The sequence below is a fragment of the Eubalaena glacialis genome, chromosome 13 (genome assembly GCF_028564815.1).
Source record: "Eubalaena glacialis isolate mEubGla1 chromosome 13, mEubGla1.1.hap2.+ XY, whole genome shotgun sequence".
Classification (NCBI taxonomy): domain Eukaryota; kingdom Metazoa; phylum Chordata; class Mammalia; order Artiodactyla; family Balaenidae; genus Eubalaena; species Eubalaena glacialis.
This window is the reverse complement of record NC_083728.1, coordinates 57,984,481-58,004,252: the sequence shown is the minus strand read 5'-3', so window position 1 is coordinate 58,004,252 and position 19,772 is coordinate 57,984,481. Positions and strand designations below refer to the sequence as shown.

At 51.4% G+C, this 19,772-nt stretch overlaps 1 pseudogene; it reads right to left on the bottom strand.

Moving 5' to 3' along the window:
• Positions 1 to 923: 923 nt before the first annotated feature.
• LOC133104197 (transmembrane protease serine 9-like) lies at positions 924 to 17,621 on the bottom strand (annotated as a pseudogene).
• Between the last annotated feature and the right edge of the window lie 2,151 nt (positions 17,622 to 19,772).

Here is a 19,772-nt window from a genome sequence, read left to right as displayed (position 1 = left end):
GGCATGGATGGGGGCAGTGGCAGAAAAAACAAGGATAGCAGAAGCTATGGCCAGGCCTATCTGGGGGCTCCTGTCTCCTCTTGGCAGAGGGCATGATGTCAGGTGCCCCAAACTCCTAAGACCTTAGAATTCATGGGAAGGCCAGGCCTGGTGGCTGGCCACCTGCCTCCTGGGGCACTTTCACTGCAGTGGGGCAAAATCTATATGAGTTTTCTATTGCTGTGTAGCAGATGACTACAAACATAGCAGCTTAAGCTCTAATTTATTAAATCACAACTCTGCGGGTGGGCTAAACTGGGTTCTCTGCTTAGGATCTCACCGGGCTGAAATCAAGGGCTTGGCCTGTCAGGGCTCTCATCTGGAGGCTGGGAGAAGAGTTGGCTTCCAAGCTGGTTCAAGTTATTGGCCAAATCCGGTTCTTTGCAGTTGTAGCGCTGAGGTGTCCCTTTCCCTGCTGGCTGTCAGCCAGGGGCTTTCTTCAGCTCCTTGCCACCTGGCCCCTCCATCTTCAAAGCTAGCAATGGACAATCATTTCCTTGGTGTTGGATCCCTCTCATATTTGAGTTTCTCTGACTTCTTCCAGAAAAGAAGGGCACACAGACCAGACCTAGCACTGACTCACTTGCCTGTCTTTGGGTGCTCTGACTGGAGCTCAGGGGGTTAAATATGAGCAGGAAGGGAAGGGAGGGAGTGTGAGACCCCCGGACACTCGGGAGGCTCCTGGAGGAGGGTTGGCAGCTTGGGTTTGGTGAGCCCCAAGGAGGAGGTAGGAGATAGATGAATGGATGGGTGGATGGCCCCTTAACTTTATTAGGCCTCTAAGCCCTAAGTCAGAAGGGGCAGGGTTGGGGGATGTGTAGATCCCCACACAGACCAGGCAGCTGAGGGACCCCAGAGTCTGGCTTCAGGTCACTGTCACTGCATCAGAGGCTGAGGCGAGCCTGAATCCAAGGGCTGTAAGTGGCCACATTGGTACAGACACCTGGACGGTTGGGCAGGGCACAGCCCTTGCCCCAGCTCACCACACCCACTAGGACCCAGCGCCCAGATTTCATGCAGGTCAGGGGTCCTCCAGAGTCACCCTGCAGGAGAAAGAAGAGCTTAGGTCCCAGCCCTCCAGGGACTTTGGGTCCCAGGGCTGCAGTCCCCCAGGTGGTGCCTCTGGGTTGGGGTCCAGGACACTGAGCCCTGGAGGTGGTACCTCCTGGATCCTGGGTTCTAAGGAGGTAAGGTGCTGGCCATAGGAGAATGGACTCCAGAGTTTCCAGGCAGCTTCTCACACCTGGCAGGCATCCTTCTGGCCCTCGACATAGCCGGTGCACAGGTTCCCTGGCAGCACTATGTGCTCGGCACGAGGCACGTTGGTGCCCATGTGGTAGAGGAGGTCACAGGTGCGAGTATCCAGCAGTGGCACCCTTACTCCCTGCAGAGGTCGCCACTCTGGGAGTGGCACTGGAGAAGAAGGGGGACTTCTAAGAGCTGGGAGACAGTGAGGTGGAAAAACTGTGAGGATGTTTGGGTCCCTGGAGGTCACGCTGGGTCCTGGATTGGGGCAGTGAGGGGCTGGGATTCCTGGTCAGTGAGAGGTGGAGAGAGATCGCCTGTCCCTCCCCCAATGCCCCAGTGCCCCGCCCTCTGCCTCACCTCCTGAGTGGAGGCTGCCCTAGCCAGTGATCCAGCACGGTGTGCCTGGTGGTGGGCAAGCCCCAGGCTCAGGCAGGCAGATGGGCTGGACTCATGTGCTCAAGGGCACTGGGCGGCGAAGCTGCAGCAACGCCAGGTCCCCTCCGGCCCCGTCCTCTGAGTAGTCCGGAGGCAGCAGCACCCTCCGCACGGGCACCAAGAGAACATGGGGCAAGGCGGGACCCAGGTGCAGTGCCCCGAGGCGCACGTGGTACTCATATGGCAGCGCCCTCCTGCATGACAGCGGTGGGTCTAGTTAAAGCAGCTCCTCCTCCACCCCCAGTAGGGCCCCCGTACCCGCCACCCTCTCACTCAGAGCCTGGGGACCACGCTTCCGCCAAGTGGCGCCCCCCCATTCCGTGGGTCTTGCTCCACCCGCCCGTGCCCCGCTCGACGTTGAGCCCTCAGAGTAGGGGACTGCCCCTTGTCCAAGCCTGGGCTGCCTGCTCACCTCAGGAAGCGGTGTGCTGCTGTCAGCACCCACTGGGGGGCATGAGCGAGCCCACACACACATGTGCCCCGCGGTGCTGGATGCTCGCCTGCCTCGGCCGCTCTCCGTCCTGGGTGTCCCGGCCCCCCACGATGAGACTTGACACCTGAGGCTGCCCGCAGGCTGTGAGAGGACAAGGGGAACTCAAGGGCGAGCAGAGGAGCGGGGAACTGGGCGGAGGATGGGGGCAGGGAGACACAGGGCTAAGGTTGGGGGGTTTGGCACACTGGAGGAGGAAGCAGGGAAGGGACTGGATTATGGGTTTGGTGTCAGATAACAGGGTGAGGGGAGGGAGGTCAGAGATTAGGAATGAGGGTGCCCTCTGGTTGGAGCCTGCAGAGAGAGGAGGAGGATCTAGCCCCCCCAGAGGCCCTTTTGTCTTCCTTTAGACCCTGGTTGGTCCCAGACCTAGCCCTGTGGCCCAGGCTCTATGCCCTATGCCCAGGCCCCAGAGACCACCACTGCCCCCCACCCGCTGTGAGATTTGGCCACTTTAGGTCTGGATACAAGCCCTGGAGCCCAGCCCCTCCCCCATCTTGTATTTCCACTTCCTGACAGCTGCTCCTGCGTGCCCCCCACCCCTAGACCCCGCAGCCCCTGGATTCTGTTCTCACTCTTGCAGCTGGTGTCCTCCTTGCTAACTGGGCTGGGGGATGACCTGGGGGCTTAAAGACCCAGGAGGGGGTGGGGGCCTGGCCAGGAGGTAATTAAGGAGGTCAGGGCTGGGCTGTGGCTTCATCAGCCCAGGCTTGAACAAAGATGCTTTGAACAGTGCTTTTGAGGTGGCAGGAAAAGGACACCTGGGTTTCTCAAAGGAAACCTGGCTTGGGCCAAGGTGCACAGAACTGGGGGCGGGAGCCTGTGCCCAGCCAGGTAAGGGGGGGGGCGATGTGGAGTGGGGATGAACGGGGGTGGGGGTTGTTTCGGTCGGGCCACGAAGCTCCAGAGGATCCTTGGCCGCTCACCTCTGAACCGGATCCTGCCTCCTGGCTCCTTGCAGTGCTCGGTCACTGGGGCTTCTGAGCGGCATCGTTCTGTCCAGAAATCCTGGCTGGGACAGCCTCATACAGAGCCCAGGCTCCAGGCCTTGCATAGCCCCTCGCAGCCCCAGCTCTGCACAGTTTTTTTGCGGGGAGGGGAATGAATGTCTTATGAATATCTTGTTTAAACCTGGCGGCTCTCCTCGCTTAACCCTAGAGGCAGGAGCAGACTTGACCTTGGGAAACAGTCTCCTCTTCAATTTGGGGCGGCCAGGACAGCAAGGCTGCCGGTCTCGGGTGAGGCTGGGAGATGCTGGGGACAGGGCTCAGTTGGCGGGCTGGGCCTGGACTGTGCCCACCTCCCAGAAGGCTCTGGAACCTCCTTCTACCAAGTCATCCAGCAGCCCTCCACTCGGTTCCTCCTCGTGGGGGCCTTCCTGCCCAGCACACCTCCTCCTCTGCCACGTCACAGTGGGAGTTGATGTGTGATAGAGGAGGTTTGATTTGTTTGTTCTCCCTCCATGAGGCAGGGTCTGGGTCTCTGTCCCTGTCTTAGCTCAGGCTGCCAGAACAGAACACCACAGACTGGGGGGCTTAAACACAGCTTATTTCTCACCATTCTGGAGGCTGGAAGTCCAAGAACAAGGAACTGGCAAGATGGGTTTCCCTCTGAGGCCTCTTCTCTTGGCTTGTAGGTGGCTGGCATGTAACTGTGTGATCACACGGCCTCCTCTTTATGTCTGCTGGGCATGGGGGGGCGGTGCTGGTGTGCTTTTAGAAGGACATTAATCCTATCGGATCAGAGCCCACCCTTATGACTTCATTTAACCTTAATTACTTCCACAAACAGTCACATTGGGGGTTAAGGCTTCAACATATAAATTTTGGAGAGGACACAGACATTCAGTGCATACCAGTCTCCCATGGCCTGAACAGTGCCCAGCACAGAGTGGGCACTGAGTATTTGGGAGTGAAAGGGGCCAGCAGGGCATCATGCCGGGAGTGAGGGTGAAGGATATGAACGAGGGGACCTAGAGGCGAACCAGCCCCAGCCCCAGCCCCTCCACTCAGAGTGACGGAGGGCAGCCTCAGGCCTGACCTCTGCTGTCCACGCTCTAGGAGCAGGCTCAAGCCCACGCTCGAGGACTCTGGAGTCGGCTTGTGGAACGCCCGCCCTCCAGCCCTGAGACCTTGGGAGAGTTTCCTCTTCTGTAAAACCCTCCTCCCAGGTGGTTGTGAAGATTAACTGGGTTAGCCCACGCAGAGCTTGGAATAGTGCCTGGCTGATGTAAATGCTATAGAAGTGCCACAAGAATAAAAGAAGCACCTTCCCCAAGGCTCCTGACCTTTCGTTACCCCGGATTCAGCTGCCATTAGAGGCCTTGGCAGGAATGGAGCCAGGTGGGCAGTGTTCCCCTTGGTGCAGAGTTGGGGCAGCTGGAGAGGCAGGTGGGAGCAAGAGTGACCAGGGACCCTGGGAACACACAGCTGTCTCTGGGGATATGGGCCAGACCTTGAGAGGGGAGTTCACTGGAAGGCGGGATGGAAGGAGCTGGGTGGTTGCCTGTTGCAATTTAGGTGAGGCGGGAAGCCTGGAGGACAGACACCTGGGTGCAGGGACCAGGAAACAAGTTCCCACTGAGAAACTGGCTTATGGTGGGAGGATCTGGAACTGATTGAATATTGGACAATCAAACCTGAGAGAAGTAGGAAAGGAACCTCTTTCCAGGGGCTCACCCCAACCCAGCCCCTGTCTCAGATTGAGAAACTGAGGCACAGACCCCTGCTGGGCCCACACGCCCTTCAGTCCCACCCTTGAGTCACACTGCAGAAATGGCCCCTTGGCAAATGTCATCTACTTGCCCTTCTCACAACCATCCTTCTCAGGGCCACAGCTGAGTCATCCCCACCTTTTTCTGGTGCCGGACCTGTCCCCACTTCCACGGGAGGGCAAATGGGGGCCATCATCCCACCATGTCCTCCAGGTCACAGTGATTGATCAAGAAGTGACACATGACCCCAGACCAGCCAATCAGAATCCTTCCCTGGGATTTTTACCCTGGAGGAGGGAGAGAGGACCCCTTGGGGCCCAGGCAGGGGGCAGCCATAGCTGCAGCCACTGGCGAGGACTCTCAGCTGGCCTGAGAGCCTGCAACCTTGCAGGCTGAGAAAGAGTGTCCTGTGGAGCTGGAGCTCCTCATTCCAGTCATCCTTGCCCTTGGTGGGCTGTCCTTTATCCTTCTAAAGCAACTCTCCTTCACTCATGCTGGTACTAGGGGATTCTTTTGCTTACAACCAAAGTCTTTAAATGCCAAGGATGAAAACAAAATAACAGTTCAACAAAGGTGGAGGGGAGGTGCGCCCTGAGCTGGCTGCCCTGCCAGTGTGTTTCAGTATGGCGGTGCCCAGCCCACCATCTGCAGCACAGGACTCATCTCTGACAAGTGCCCAGCCCTGCCCTTGGCCAGACCCCAGGGGCACCCTGTAGACCTGGCAGCAGGAGGAGGTGGGAGGGGGTGGCCTTTCCAGGATTCAGGTGGTGTGCTCACTGATGTCCCAGCAGAAGCTGGGCCCTTTGGGACGGACACAGCCAGACCCCAAACCATGCTGACCCAACAACCAGGGGTCATCCAAAGCAGCCTGAGGGGGGACAAAGGTGTGGGGTGAGCCAGGCCAGGGGGAGGGGCATGCCGTGGCACCTGGCTGGAGTCCTCTTGAGCCTCTGGGTAGGTGGCCCTGAACAGGACCCTATGGGTGGACGTGCGCCTGGGCGGGCTTGAAGGTATTTCTGTGGATGAGTCTGTCACACGGGCACTGGGCCACCAGAGGCTACTCTGCCTGCGCTGGAGGAGGGGCAGTGTCGCAGTGTGGCCGGTCTGGGGCCAAGCGCTTAATAGGCATTAAATCACACTGTCCTCCAGTAACACATGGGACACCAGGGCAGTGAGTGTTCTGCTTGGGGTCAACTCAGAGGGCCTTTGGGGGAGGTGAGTGGGGGCACCCTCAGGTTTTGGCTGTTGGGGAGGGCAGATGGGGGGAGTGGAAATCTCAATGCAGGTGAGTCTTACAGGAGACCTGGGAGACCCCACCCGTCTGGTACCTGCTGGCCCCTCTGAGTCAGGCCATGCAGTGAGAGGTGGACACAGGCCTTTGTGAGCTGAGTGACTTGAATGGTTCTATCACCTTGCTGGGCCTCAGTTTCCTCATTGTGATGAGGGGGAAGAGAAGCTCCAGCCTTGCAGGGCTGCCGAGAGGCATGAAGCCTGAGCGTGGTGTCCTACAGCCTGTGTGGCTGTCCAGGTGGGCAGAGGCGAGGAGGGCACCCTCCCAAGACTCCTCCACCTGCCTCTTCACAGAGACCACCTCTCAATCGACCAGAGCTTCTCATACCTTCTGCTCTCACAGCACCTCTGTATCTCATGAAAACGCAGATCTGCCCGAGCAGTTCCAAGCAGCCCAAGTCGGCCCTGCTGGCCTGGTCCCTTGGCCATGCTGAGGCTGGGTTCTGGGACCCCAGCATGGGGGGGGGGAACACGCTTGATGCTGCCCCTCCACCCAGGCCACCTACGGAGCTTGGAGCCCCCACGACCCCAGGACAAGCCTCAACCATGGGGAGTCAGGAGAGAAGGGGCCATGCCAGGTCCTCATCCCCCACAGGCGATGCTGAGGTGTGTCCCCGTGATTTCTCAGGGGATCCCGGCCAGACAGCACCTCAGCTGCCCACAAGGGTAACCTCCTCATCTGGGCAAACGTCATTGGCTCTCACCCCTCCTGCCTCAGTTTCCCCACTCTTCACTGGGGCTTCTTGGTATCGTCTCCCAAATAAATTACCCGCACCCTCGTCCTGGTCCCGGGTCAGCTTTTGCGGGACCGTGGTGAGACCAGGAGCGTCTGGCGTCTGTGTGGTGGGGAACACGGCATGAGCACTGGGGGTGTTTGGGGGTGTTTCCTCCACTGCACCCCATTCCAGCCTTCCTAGCCCCCAGGGACCCTGTTGCTACTTATGTCCTCCTGTAAATTATCTTTCTTTTTTTAAAATATTTATTTGGCTGCGCCGGGTCTTAGTTGCAGCACACGGGATCTTTGTTGCGGGATATCTTTAGTTGCGGCATGAGTGTTCTAGTTCCCTGACCAGGGATTGAACCCCGGGCCCCTACATTGGGAGCACAGAGTCTTAACCACCGGACCACCAGGGAAATCCCTGTAAATTATCTTTCTGATTGAACTAACCTGAGAGGGTTCTGTTGTTTGCAACCAAAACCTGTATAGCACAGATGGGTGACGATGGTTTAGGAGTTAAGGAGTGGTCTTAGGGTGGATGGGACGCGGGTAACTGTGAGGGTGTCCAGGAATCCACCCAGGGCCACAGAACGTGGTGCAAGGCATCAATGTGAACATGCACACGTTTATTAGCAAAGGGGACAGAAGGGGACTGGGCCTGGTCCAGCAGGCAGTCCTGCCACTGGGGTGCCCCCAGCCCTTGGCTAATGTGCCTGGAGCTGCAGTAACTACTGCACCCTCATGGGCTTAGGTGTGCACAGGCCAGCTGCAGGAGTCAGGGAGCCCAGAGCAGAGCGAGGGGCAGCAGCAACTGAGAGGGGTCTGGCCTGGGTGTGCTGCGGCCCACCAGCACCTGGATCCAGTTGAAGTAACTACTGACATTGGTGTAGATGCTGGCCCGGTGCGCCTACCACAGCCCACTCCCCAGCTCACGATTCCAATCTGAATCCACAGCTCATTCTTTTCACAGACCAAGGGTCCACCTGGGTCACCCTGGAAGCAGTGTGGGTGAGCAAGACCTGGGGTGGGGCAGGAGGGGCCAGTGGAGAGGCTGGTAGAGCAGGAGGGGCTGTGGAGCTGGGCAGACTGGGTGCAAATCCCACTCCTCCCCCTGGAAGCAAACAAACTTCAGTTTCTGCATCTGCAAAGGGGGGCAATAGTCTATCCACTCAATTTCACATAAGGATCAAAGGAGGTACAATTAATGTAAAACGGGAAGCTTGTTTTATAGGCTGGATAAATGAGGTCTACAATGATTTTCTCATGAATAAACTCTAAGGGTGGATTGGTAGGGGTCAAGGTGGTTGCTCTCAGGCCCAAGATTGGGAGGGGTGGTACCCAGTTTCAGTATGGCCCTCATTGGGGCAGGGGTACTCACTTTGCAGGTGTCAGTGTTGCCATCCTCAGAGCCAGCACAAATCATATTATTACTGCTGTGACTGTGGTAATCAGGCTGATGGAACAGGTAGGAACACCTGGATTTGTTTATGATGGAGACTTGCACTTCCTGAAGATTGTAGGGAGGTGACAGATCTGTCAGGGGTTGAGGGTGGGAGAGAGAAAGACAACAACCTTAGCCTCTCCTCTTCCATCTGGAGAAAGGGGGTATGAAGGGGAGTGGACTTCCTGGAGTACCCACAGTACCTGGGACATTGCCCTTGATTCCTCTGCTCTAGTCCAGCACCCAGCATGTGGTGGGTGATGAACAATATCACAGAGGGACCCAATGGATGGACAGGCTGTCACAGCTCCTCCCTGAGACTTGGTTTCCCTCTCTGTAGCCTGCAGATGACAGTCGCTGCCTGAGCCAGTGGGGAGAGACCATGGCTGAAGCATACACCGGGGGAGGGGCTGCTGCAGCTGAGCTTGTTTATAATTAGTATAGCTGCAGGATCCAGGCTGAAGTTTTCCCAAATTTGATGAAAGATATGAATCTACACATTCAAGAAGGTGAACAAATTCCAAGTAGGATAAACACAAGGAGATCCACACTGAGATACATTTTCATCAAAATATCAAAATGCAAAGACAAAGGGAGACTCTTGTAAACAGCGAGAGAGAAGCTACACATCAAGTATAAGGGATCTTCAACAAGATTGACAGCCACATTCTTTTCAGACACCCTGGAGGCCAAAAGGCAGTGCAATGACATATGTAAAGTGCTAAGAGACTAAAACAGTCAACCAAGAATTCTATATCAGGCAAAACTATCCTTCAAAAAAAATGAAGGCGAGATTAAGATATTCCCAGATAAGCAAATGCTGAGAGTGTTCATCATTAGTAGGCCTGCCCTACAAGAAATGGAAAAGGGAGCCCTTCAGGATGAAATGAAAGGGCAGTAGCCAGTAACTTAAACCCATAGGAAGAAATAGAGAACACTGGTAAAGGTAACTACACAGGTAAACATACAAGCCAGTATTATTATAGTTTTGGTTCATACCTTTTTTGCTATACAATTTAAAAGACAAATGCAACTTAAAAGACAATAATTGTAAATCTCTGTTACACAGAGATTGGTTACACAATATATAAAGATATGGTTACACAATATATAAAGATGTAAACTGTGACAATAACAACTTGAGAAGAATAGAGTTGTATAGGAACAGAACTTTTGTATGCTATTGACCCTAAGTTGATATTAATTCAAAGTAGACTGTTATAAGTTTAAGTTATTAACTGTAATCTCCAGGGAAACTGCTGAGAAAATAACTAAAAAATATACAGAACAGGAAGTGAGAAGGAAATCAATACAGTACACTAATAAAAATTAATTAAACACAAAAAGGGGGAAATAAGGAACAAAAAAGATATAAGACATAGGTATAGATATAGATATGATATAGATATAAGATATCTATATCTTCTACATCTGACAAAATATAGAAAACAAATTGAATAATGGTAGAAGTAAATCCTTCCCCATCAGTAATTAATTTTAATGTAACTGTATTAAACACTCCAATTAAAAGGCAGAGATTGGCAGAATGGATTAAAAACAGAGATCCAACTATATCCTGTCTACAAGACAATAATTTTATTATTTTTAAATTTTTTTATTTTTAAAAATTTATTTATTTATTATTTTTGGCTGCGTTGGGTCTTCATTGTTGCATGCAAGCTTTTTCTAGTTGTGGCGAGCGGGGGCCACTCTGTTGCGGTGCACAGGCTTCTCATTGCGGTGGTTTCTCTTGCTGCGGAGCACAGGCTCTAGGTGCGCAGTCTTCAGTAGTTGTGGCACGTGGGCTCAGCAGTTGTGGCTCATGGGCTCTAGAGTGTAGGCTCAGTAGTTGTGGCTAGCGGGCTCTAGAGCGCAGGCTCAGTAGTTATGGTGCATGGGCTTAGCTGCTCCACGGCATGTGGGAATCTTCCCAGACCAGGGCTTGAACCCGTGTCCCGTGCATTGGCAGGCAGATTCTTAACCACTGCGCCACCAGGGAAGCCCGACAACAATTTTAGATCCAAAGGTAAATATAGGTTTAAAGTGAAAGGTTGGAAAAAGAGATTCCATGCAAATAGTAACCAAAAAGAGCTGAGGTTGCTATACTAATGTCAGACAAAATGGATTTTCAGTCAAAACATGTTACAAGAGTCAAAGAAGGGGGACTTCCCTGGTGGTCCAGCAGGTAAAACTCTGTGCTCCCAATGCAGGGGGCCTGGGTTTGATCTCTGGTCAGGGAACGAGATCCCACATGCATGCTGCAACTAAGAAGTCTGCATGCCGCAACTAAGAAATCCCACATGCCACACCTAAGTATCCCGCATGCCACAGTGAAGATCCTGCATGCCGCAACTAAGACCCAGCACAGCCAAAATAAATAAATAATAAATAAATATTTTAAAAAAGAATCAAAGAAGGACATTACATATTGATAAAAGTGGCAAGTCCTCAAGATATAATAATTATAAATATCTACACATCTAACAACTGAGCCCCAAAATACATGAAGCAAAATTGCTGTAACTGGTGGGAGAAATAGACAGTTCTACAAGAACAGTTGGAGACTTCAATGCCCCACTTTTATTAATGGATAGAACAACCAGAGAGAAGATCAGTAAGATAACAGAGGACTTGAACAGCATTATAAAGCAGCTAGACCTAAAAGACATATACAGAACAATCCACCCAAACAAGAGCAGAATACACCTTCCTTCCAAGTGGATGCAAAACATTCTCCAAGATAGATGACACATCAGGCCGCAAAATAAGTTGCAATAAATTAGAAAAGATTGACATCATAGAAAACAGTGGATTGAGGCTAGAAATCAATAACAGAAGGAAAACTGAAAAATTCACAAATATGTGGAAATTAAACAACATACTCCTAACCAATGGGTCAAAGAAGAAATCACAAGGAAAATTAGAAAGTACTTTGAGATGAATGGAAATAAAAACACAACATACCAAAACTTATGGGATGCAGCAAAAGCAATTCTCACAAGGAAATTTATAGCTGGAAATGCCTATGTTAATAAAGGAGAAAAATCTCAAATCAACAATCTAACTTAAGGAACTAGAAAAAAAAGAGCAAATTAAACCCAGAGGTAGAAGAAGGAAGGAAATAATAAAGAGAGGAATGGGAAAAAAATCAAACTAGGGAACAGAAAAACAATAGCGAAAATCAACAAAACCAAAAGTAGGTTCTTTGAAAGATCAACAAAATTGACAATGAAAGTGGGGACATTATTACTGACCTTAAAGAAAAATTAAGGACTATAAGTGAATACTATGAACAATTGTATTCCAACAAATTAGATAACCTAGAGGAAATGGACAAATTCCTAGGAACACACAAAATACTAAAACAGACTCAAGAAAAAATAGAAAATCTGAACAGACACATAACAAGTAAAAAGATTTAGTCACTAGTCAGAAACCTCCCAATGAAGAAAAGCCTTGGGCCAGATGGCTTAAATGGTGACTTCTATCAAACATAAGAGGAAATTAACATCAATCCTTCTTCCAAAAAACAGAAGAGGAAGGAATACTTCCTAACTCATTCCATGAGACTGGCATTACTGTGACACCAAAGCCCAAGCAAGTTATCACACACAAAAAGAAACTACAGACCAACATATATGCAAAAATCCTCAACAAAATACCAGCAAACTGAATCCAGCAGCATATTAAAAGAATTCTACACCACGACCGAGCGAGATTTATCCAGAGTGCAAGGTGGGTTCAACATACGAAAATCAATCAATATAACATACTACAGACTACAGTAATAGAATGAAGGAAAAAAAAAAAAAACCCACATGGTTATCCTAATTGATGCAGGAAAATCCAACACTTTCATTATAAAAACACTCAATTAACTAAGGATAGCGAGAACTTCCTTAACATGATAGAGATCATATGTGAAAAACCCACAGCTACAGAATTGTGAAAGACTGAAAGCTTTCCCCCTAAGATCAGGAAAAAGACAATGATGCCAGTTTTTTGCCACCTCTATCTAACACTTTACTGGAAGTTCTAGTCAGAGCAATTAGGCAAGAAAAGGAAATAAAACACATCCAAGTTGGAAAGGAAGAAGTAAAACTATGTCTATTCACAGATGACATGATCTTATATATAGAAAATAATGGAGAGTACACAAAGAAGGACTAGAATTAATAAATGAATTCAGCAAATTTGCAGGATCTAAAATCAAGACACAAAAGTCAATTATATTTCTATACACTACCAATGAACAATTTCAAAAGGATATTAGAAAAGAAATTTCATTTTACAATAGCATCAAAAAGAATAAAATAGTTAGATTTAATTGAGGACCTGTACACAAAAAACTACAAAACATTGCCGAAAGAAATTAAAGAAGACATAAATAAATGGAAACGTATCTTCTGTTTATGGACTGGAGACTTAATATTATTTAGATGACAATACTCCCCCAAAGCAATCCACAGATTCAATGCAATCCCTATCCAAATTCCAATGGCCTTTTTAGTGGAAATTGACAAGCTCATCCTAACATTTAGAGGGACTATCAAGAGACCCCAAATAACAAAACCAATATTTGAAAAAGTAAACAAAGTTGGAGAATACACACGTCCCAATTTCAAAACATACTTGGAAGCTACAGGAATCAAACAATGGGGTCCTGGTAAATGGATAAACATACAGACAAACGGAATAGAATTGTGAGTCTAGAAAATAAACCCATTCTTCTTTGGTCAACTGATTTTTGACAAGGGTGCCAAGATAATTCAGTGGAGTAGAGAATAGTCTCTTTAACAAATGGTGCTGGGACAACTAGATATCCAAATGCAAAAAATGAAGTTGGACCCACTACTTCCCACCATAAACAAAGATCAACTCAAAATGAATCAAAGATATACATATAACAGCTAAAACTATAAAACTCTTCAAGAAAACATGAGGGTAAATCTTCATGACCTCGAATTTGGCAATGATTTCTTAGACATGACACCAAAAGCAAAAGCGCCAGAGAAAAAATAATCTGAACTTCATCAAAATTAAAATATTCTGTGCATCAATAGATACTATCATGAAAGTGAAAAGAGATGTGGTCCACGAGTCTTGGCTCAGCCTTGCATCCGAAGTGCTCTTCCCCCATCAACACCAGGGACTGACAACATGGAACCTGGAAGGAAGGAGCTATGATGCCACTTTCGAAGAAACTGAAGGGTTAAGTAAGAGGATTCAAAACACAACTTTCTGACGCTAAAGCCCACCTGTTCTGCAGAACTTCGGCTAGGTCTTCATTTCAACTTTCAAACCTTTAGCTCCTTGTCCTTTTCCTGGAGATTATTGCCTCTTTCCTGGCATCACTTGGCTCTCTAAGCATCATGAACCCCATTAGGCCAGCTGGTCTTACCCTTAGCTACGTATTAGAATCACCTGGGACGCTTTAAAATAGCCCAATGTCTGTGCCACATCCCAGACCAATTAAATCCATGGAGTGAGACCCAGGAACCAGTTTAAAAAAAAAAAAGAAGAAGAAAAAAGGAAAAAAAAAACCCCACAGAATAGGAAAAAATATTTGTAAATCATATATCTAAAAAGGGTCTAATATCCAGAATATATAAAAACGATTACAACGTCACAACAAAGACAACTCAGTTTAAAAATGGGTTGGGGGGGTGGTCTTCCCTGGTGGCGCAGTGGTTAAGAATCTGCCTGCCAGTGCAGGAGACATGGGTTCGAGCCCTGATCCAGGAAGATCCCACATGCCGCAGAGCAACTAAGCCCGTGTGCCACAACTACTGAGCCTGCGCTCTAGAGCCCACGAGCCACAGCTACTGAGCCCGTGTGCCACAACTACTGAAGCCTGCGCACCTAGAGCCCGTGCTCTGCAACAAGAGAAGCCACCACAATGAGAAGCCTGCGCACAACGAAGAGTAGCCCCAGCTCGCTGCAACCAGAGAAAAGCCTGCGTGCAGCAACGAAGACCCAACGTAGCCAAAAATAAAATAAATAAATTTATTTAAAAACAAACAAACAAATAAATAAAATTGGGTTGGGAATTCCCTGGAGGTCCAGTGGTTAGGACTCTGTGCTCTCACTGCTGAGGGCCCAGGTTCAATCCCTGGCTGGAGAACTAAGATTCCACAAGCCACGTGGTGTGACCAAAAAAAAAAAAAGGGTAAGGGACTTAAATAGCCATTACTCCAAGGAAGATATACAACTGGCCAACCAGCACATGAAAAGTTGCTCAACATCACTAGTCATTAGAGAAATGCAAATCAAAACCACAGTGAAATACCACTTCACACCCACTAGGATGGCCAAAACAAAACAAAACAAACAAACAAAAACCTGGAAAATAACAAGTTTTTTATTGAGGAGAATGGAGAGGAATTATAACCCTTATTGTTGATAGGAATGTAAAATGGAGCAGCAGCTATGGAACACTGTTTGTCAGCTCCTCAAGAAGTTAAACATAGAATGACCATGTGATCCAGGATTGCACTCCTAAATACATTCACAAAATAATTGAAAAGAGGTATTCAAGCACCAATTTGTATACTAATACAAATACCCAAAAGATGGAAACAACACAAATGTCATCAGTGGAGGAATGGATAAACAAATTGTGCATCCATACAATGGAATATTATTCAGCCATAAAAGAGAATGAAGTTTTGATACATACTATAATATGGATGAATCTTGAAAACATTATGCTAAGTGAAAGAAGCCAAACATGAAAGGTGACACAGTGTATGATTCCATTTATATGAAATGTCCAGAATACGTAAATCCATAGAGACAAAAAGTTGGTTAGTGGTTGCTAAGGGCTGGAGGGAGGGGGTAATTGGGAGTGACTGCTTAATGGTTATGGGATTTCCTCTGGGCGTGATGAAAATGTTTTGGATCTTGATAGAGTTGATGGTTATGCACTGTGAATGTTCTAAATGCCATTGAATTATATACTTTAAAATGGTTAATGTTATATGAGTTAAACCTCAAAAAGAAAGAAGGAGTGAAGTACTGACACACACTAAAACATGAATGAACATTGAAAATATTATGCTTAGTGAGAGAAGCTAGCACGTAGTGTATAACTGCGTTCATATGAAGCGTCTAGAGTAGGTAAATCCATAGAGACAGAAAGCAGATTAGTGGCTGCCAGGGGCTATGGCCCTAGAACAACGGGGAATTAGGAGTAATGGCTAATAAGCATGGGATTTCATTTTGAGATGATGAAAATGTTCTGTAATTAGACAGTGGTGATGCTGGAACCACTCTGTGAATATACTAAAAAAAAAAAAGTCTGAATTGTATGCCTTTTTTTTTTTTTTTTTTTTTTTTGGCTGCACCGCACGGGGCGTGGGATCTTAGTTCCCCAACCAGAGATAGAACCCACACCCCCTGCAGTGGAAGTCCGGAGTCTTAACCACTGGACTACCAGGGAAGTCCCTGAATTGTATACTTTAAAAGGATGAATTTTATGGTTTGTGAATTATACTTCAAAAAACCCCCAAAAACAAACAAAAAAACCAAACAATGCCTGATGCCTTTTTGACAAGTCCACCCCAAAACCTCGCACACCCCCGCAGGCTGGGGGTGTGGCCTGGGCCGGTGGGGGGGCCTCCCTCTCTGGTTTCTGGCTCACAGTCTCAGGAAGGGAGGGGGAGCTGAGTGTGGGTACAGAAAGCCCTGCTCTACAGCGGGGCAGGGTGTGGAAAGGAGGTGAGGAGAGATTGCTCAGCTGGCCAAAGTCAAAGCACAGTGGCACACAGACCAAGGTGGGGGCCACTGCAGCTGGTGTGGCTGGCACAGGGCGTGGTGAATAACACTCCCCTTCCCCACCTGTCTGTCCCCAACCTCACTCTTTTTCTCGTGGATGTCCCCCCAGCCAGTCACCCAGCAGTCGTCCCGGTTCTTGAACTCAGAGGAGGAGGACAGGACACAGACGGGCTGGATGTGCTTATTGAAGGTGACGGAGGAGGACAGCTTCAGCAGGGAGATGTCGTCCTGCGAATACTTCCTGGATTTGGGTTATATAATAATACTCTTCACCCTGTAATGACAGAGGTAGGCCCGCAGGCTCCAAATGGGTGGTGTGGCAGACAGCTCGCCAAACTGGACCGACCATTCATAGGGATCACTGTTGCTGGCAGGGGAGGAGAAAGCCGTCAGGGGTCCTCAGAGGGAGGGTGGGCCACCTGAGCACACCTGGGGCTGCTCCCTGAGCTGAGATCCCCGGGCTGCTGCGGGGCTCACCCCAGACACCATTAGCAGGTCTTCCTTCGACCAAAGAGGCCAGGGTAGAAACGGGGAGAGCCCAGACAGCCCCAAACAAAGTCCCACACCTGGGGACTTGAGGGGGTTGGCAGGAGGGTGCCTCCCCTGCCAGCTCATCTGGCCAGTCACTCAACCACCTGTCACCTCCAAGAGCCCTTCTCAAAAGGGAACGAGCAGGTGCACGGGCGCCACAGCAGGCTGGGCTCAAAACAGCTTCCGGGGCCACTGTCACCACAGGCCAGGCTCTGTGTCCAGCACTTACTTCAGCTCATTCCTCCCCCGGGGGGGGGGGGTCACCTCCGCTGGGAGGTGGGGTGAGGAAGGTGGAGGTTGGTGGTGCCATTTGGGGACAAGTGAAGCAAGAAAGAAAAGAACAAGACAAACAAATGTGCGTGGGAATGTTCTGGGAGAACGTTCTGGTAGAAACTGCACAGGGTTTCCTCCCGGAGCGCCCTGGGGGACTCGCGTGGGTGCGTAACGGGCTGCAGCCGGGACTGGGCCTCAGGAGCACACGAGGGCCGTGTCCACGTGGGGCATGCGCGCAGGTCCTGCTGCAGACCCAGGGCCCGGGGTCAGCGGGCCGCCCGCCCCCAGACTCACTTTTGGAAGCAGTGCGCGGCCGAGAGCACCCAGCGGCGGTTGAGCAGGCTTGCTCCGCAGTAGTGGGAGCCCCATAGGCGCAGGCTGCCCTGCCACGGCCAGCGCCCAAGCTCTGCGTCCTTTCCACCCACTATGCGTGTCGGGACAGTCCGTTGGCCACATGGCCCTGGGATGGACAGATGGACACCAGGCTGAGCTGCGGGAGGCAGGCCCACCCCGTCCACCCTCACCCACCGGGTGGGAGAAGGGAAGGGGCGCCCCGGGGAACCGCGCGTCCAGGGGTCTTGCCGCCCAGGAAGAAGGGGACGCTGGGGACCTGCCCCACGTGGGCCACAGGCGCCCGCCCCTCCCCCACACCCAGGGGCGGCCCCATCAGTTACATGCGAGCATAGAAGAGTTCTCGAAACCTGGGGCGGGGAGAGGAAAAGATGAGTCGCCCTTCGCGCTCCGGCTCAGGTGCCCTGCGCAGGGAAGCGCGCCCCCTGGACGCCTTACCTGGAAGCAACAGGTCCCTACCCCGCAACGCTGCGGGTAGGAGAGAAGGTGAGCTCCCCTCGGTCTCCACGCGCCCCACCCTTCCCCCATCACCCCTAGCTGCGCCGGCAGCCCCCGCCTCAGCTCACCCTGCCTCGCGATTTCGACCCGCACCAACAGTTGCGCGAGCAGCAGCGCCCCGACCTGCGCGCCCATGGCCTCTTCTTCCCGCCGCCTGGCGCTCCCTCTGCTTCCGCCAGCTCCAAGGCCCGGCTGGGGCGCCCCCTCGGGGAGAGGGAGCCACGGGAACCCTGGCCGCCCCCTTCCCTCAGCTTGACCTCTCTGGTCCAAGGGCTGTTTGGGAACCTGGGACGTCACAGTGCCCCGGCTTTGAGCTTCTACTGGGGCTCGGTCCCCCAACTACGTACCTTGTTATGGCCCAGGAGCCAGTGTACCCAGACGATCCCTTTCTTGTCTGCGACCCTGGGGGCCTGGCTGCCCCCCATGCTGCCCTCTTTTCTACCAATTCCTTCTGCTAGGAAGGACCAAGGACCTGACCCACAGCCAGGACTCCCATGAAAGCACATTAGCAAGTCCTCACTGAGACCCCCATTGGGGGTCTCGCACTGTTGGGCTGAGCCAGGAAGAAAAGACCCCTCACAAGCCTTTCTTGGGGAAATGATGATCTTGGGTCTTGTCCCTCCCTGTGCTGGCCTCATGCTAGTCCCCACGTGCGGCCCAGGCTACCCCCTGGCGGCAGGCCCCGGCCCCTTTTATTACCCTCCTCAGGATTCAGTCTTGAAAGTTGAAACTGCCTTTCACAAACTTTCTTGCCCTGGGTCCTGGGGGGAAGGAAATTGACAAAGAAAGGGAGAGAGAGACGTCGCTGGGTTGTTCATCCCAGCGTCCCTGTGACCGGTGACTCTACGGACTGGGAACCTGGGAAGGCTGTGCCTGCTTGGTGCCCCTCTATGTGTCCTGAACACTGCCTGGGATGTGGAGGTGTTCATGGAGTGTTGAGTCCCCCAGCATTGGCTTCTGGGGGTCCCTCCAGGCAGGGGAGCCAGTGTGGACTTGCAGGAGTATCCACAGGTGTGTATCCCCCTCGGGAGCCCTGGGTCTTGGGTCCAGCCCGGCAGCACCCTCAGCAGGGCCTGGGTGGTGACTGCCAAGGGAATGAGCTGCTGGAGGCAGGAGCAGGCGGAGCAGGTTCCCTGCCTGGCCAAGCGGGAGAGAGGGTTCCCAGATGGTGTCCTTGACCCGGGCACACTGGTGGAGACATGGTGGAGACGCCTGATGCTTGGGGACAATGGAAACTTCTGCAGAGGATGAAGCCAGCCTGTCAGCAAACCTCCTGGACTTCACACACTGCAGAGGGGACAGTGGGCATGGGCTCTGGCTGGTGGACACAGGGACAGACTGTGTGCAGCAAGGGCTGGAGTTTTCCCCTAAGACGGTCCCCCTCTGTGGCCTTTGGCACCGCAGTGCTTGTGACTGGCCAGTCACTGTGAGCTCCCTGGATCAGGGCTAAGTGCGGCTCCTTGCACAAGACGAGACACAGTGCCAGCACCTACCTTGCAGTGCTGTGGGGACGGCCCAGGAACTCCTCCTCCCCTGCAGCCTGAAGGATCGCTTAAGCCGCAGATCCTGTGCAATCCTCGGGGCTGCCTACGGCTCTTGAGAGCTCTCTCCTCCCTCTGACCACCTGCCTGTCTCCTGCCCCTACTGTCCTTTCCTGGTGAATGCCATGCCTGCTCCAGCCTGGGGCCGGCCTCTCCCTGCAGACCCCTCGTCCAGATGGTCACGCAGCAGGCTTCTTCTGGGCCTTCAAGTCTCAGTGCTAATGTCACCTCCTCAGCTAGGCTTTCCCTGTCCCCCTTCCATCTAAAGCCAGCCCCATATGCCCCCACTGACTGTCCTTCTCACTGACCTGTTGTATTTCCTCCCTAGAACTTAGCAATGTCCAAAATGATCTTGTTCGGTCCTTTGTGTGTGTAGCTGTTGGCTCCCTCCAGGGACTGTGTGTGACACACCCAGTGAATGTGGAATT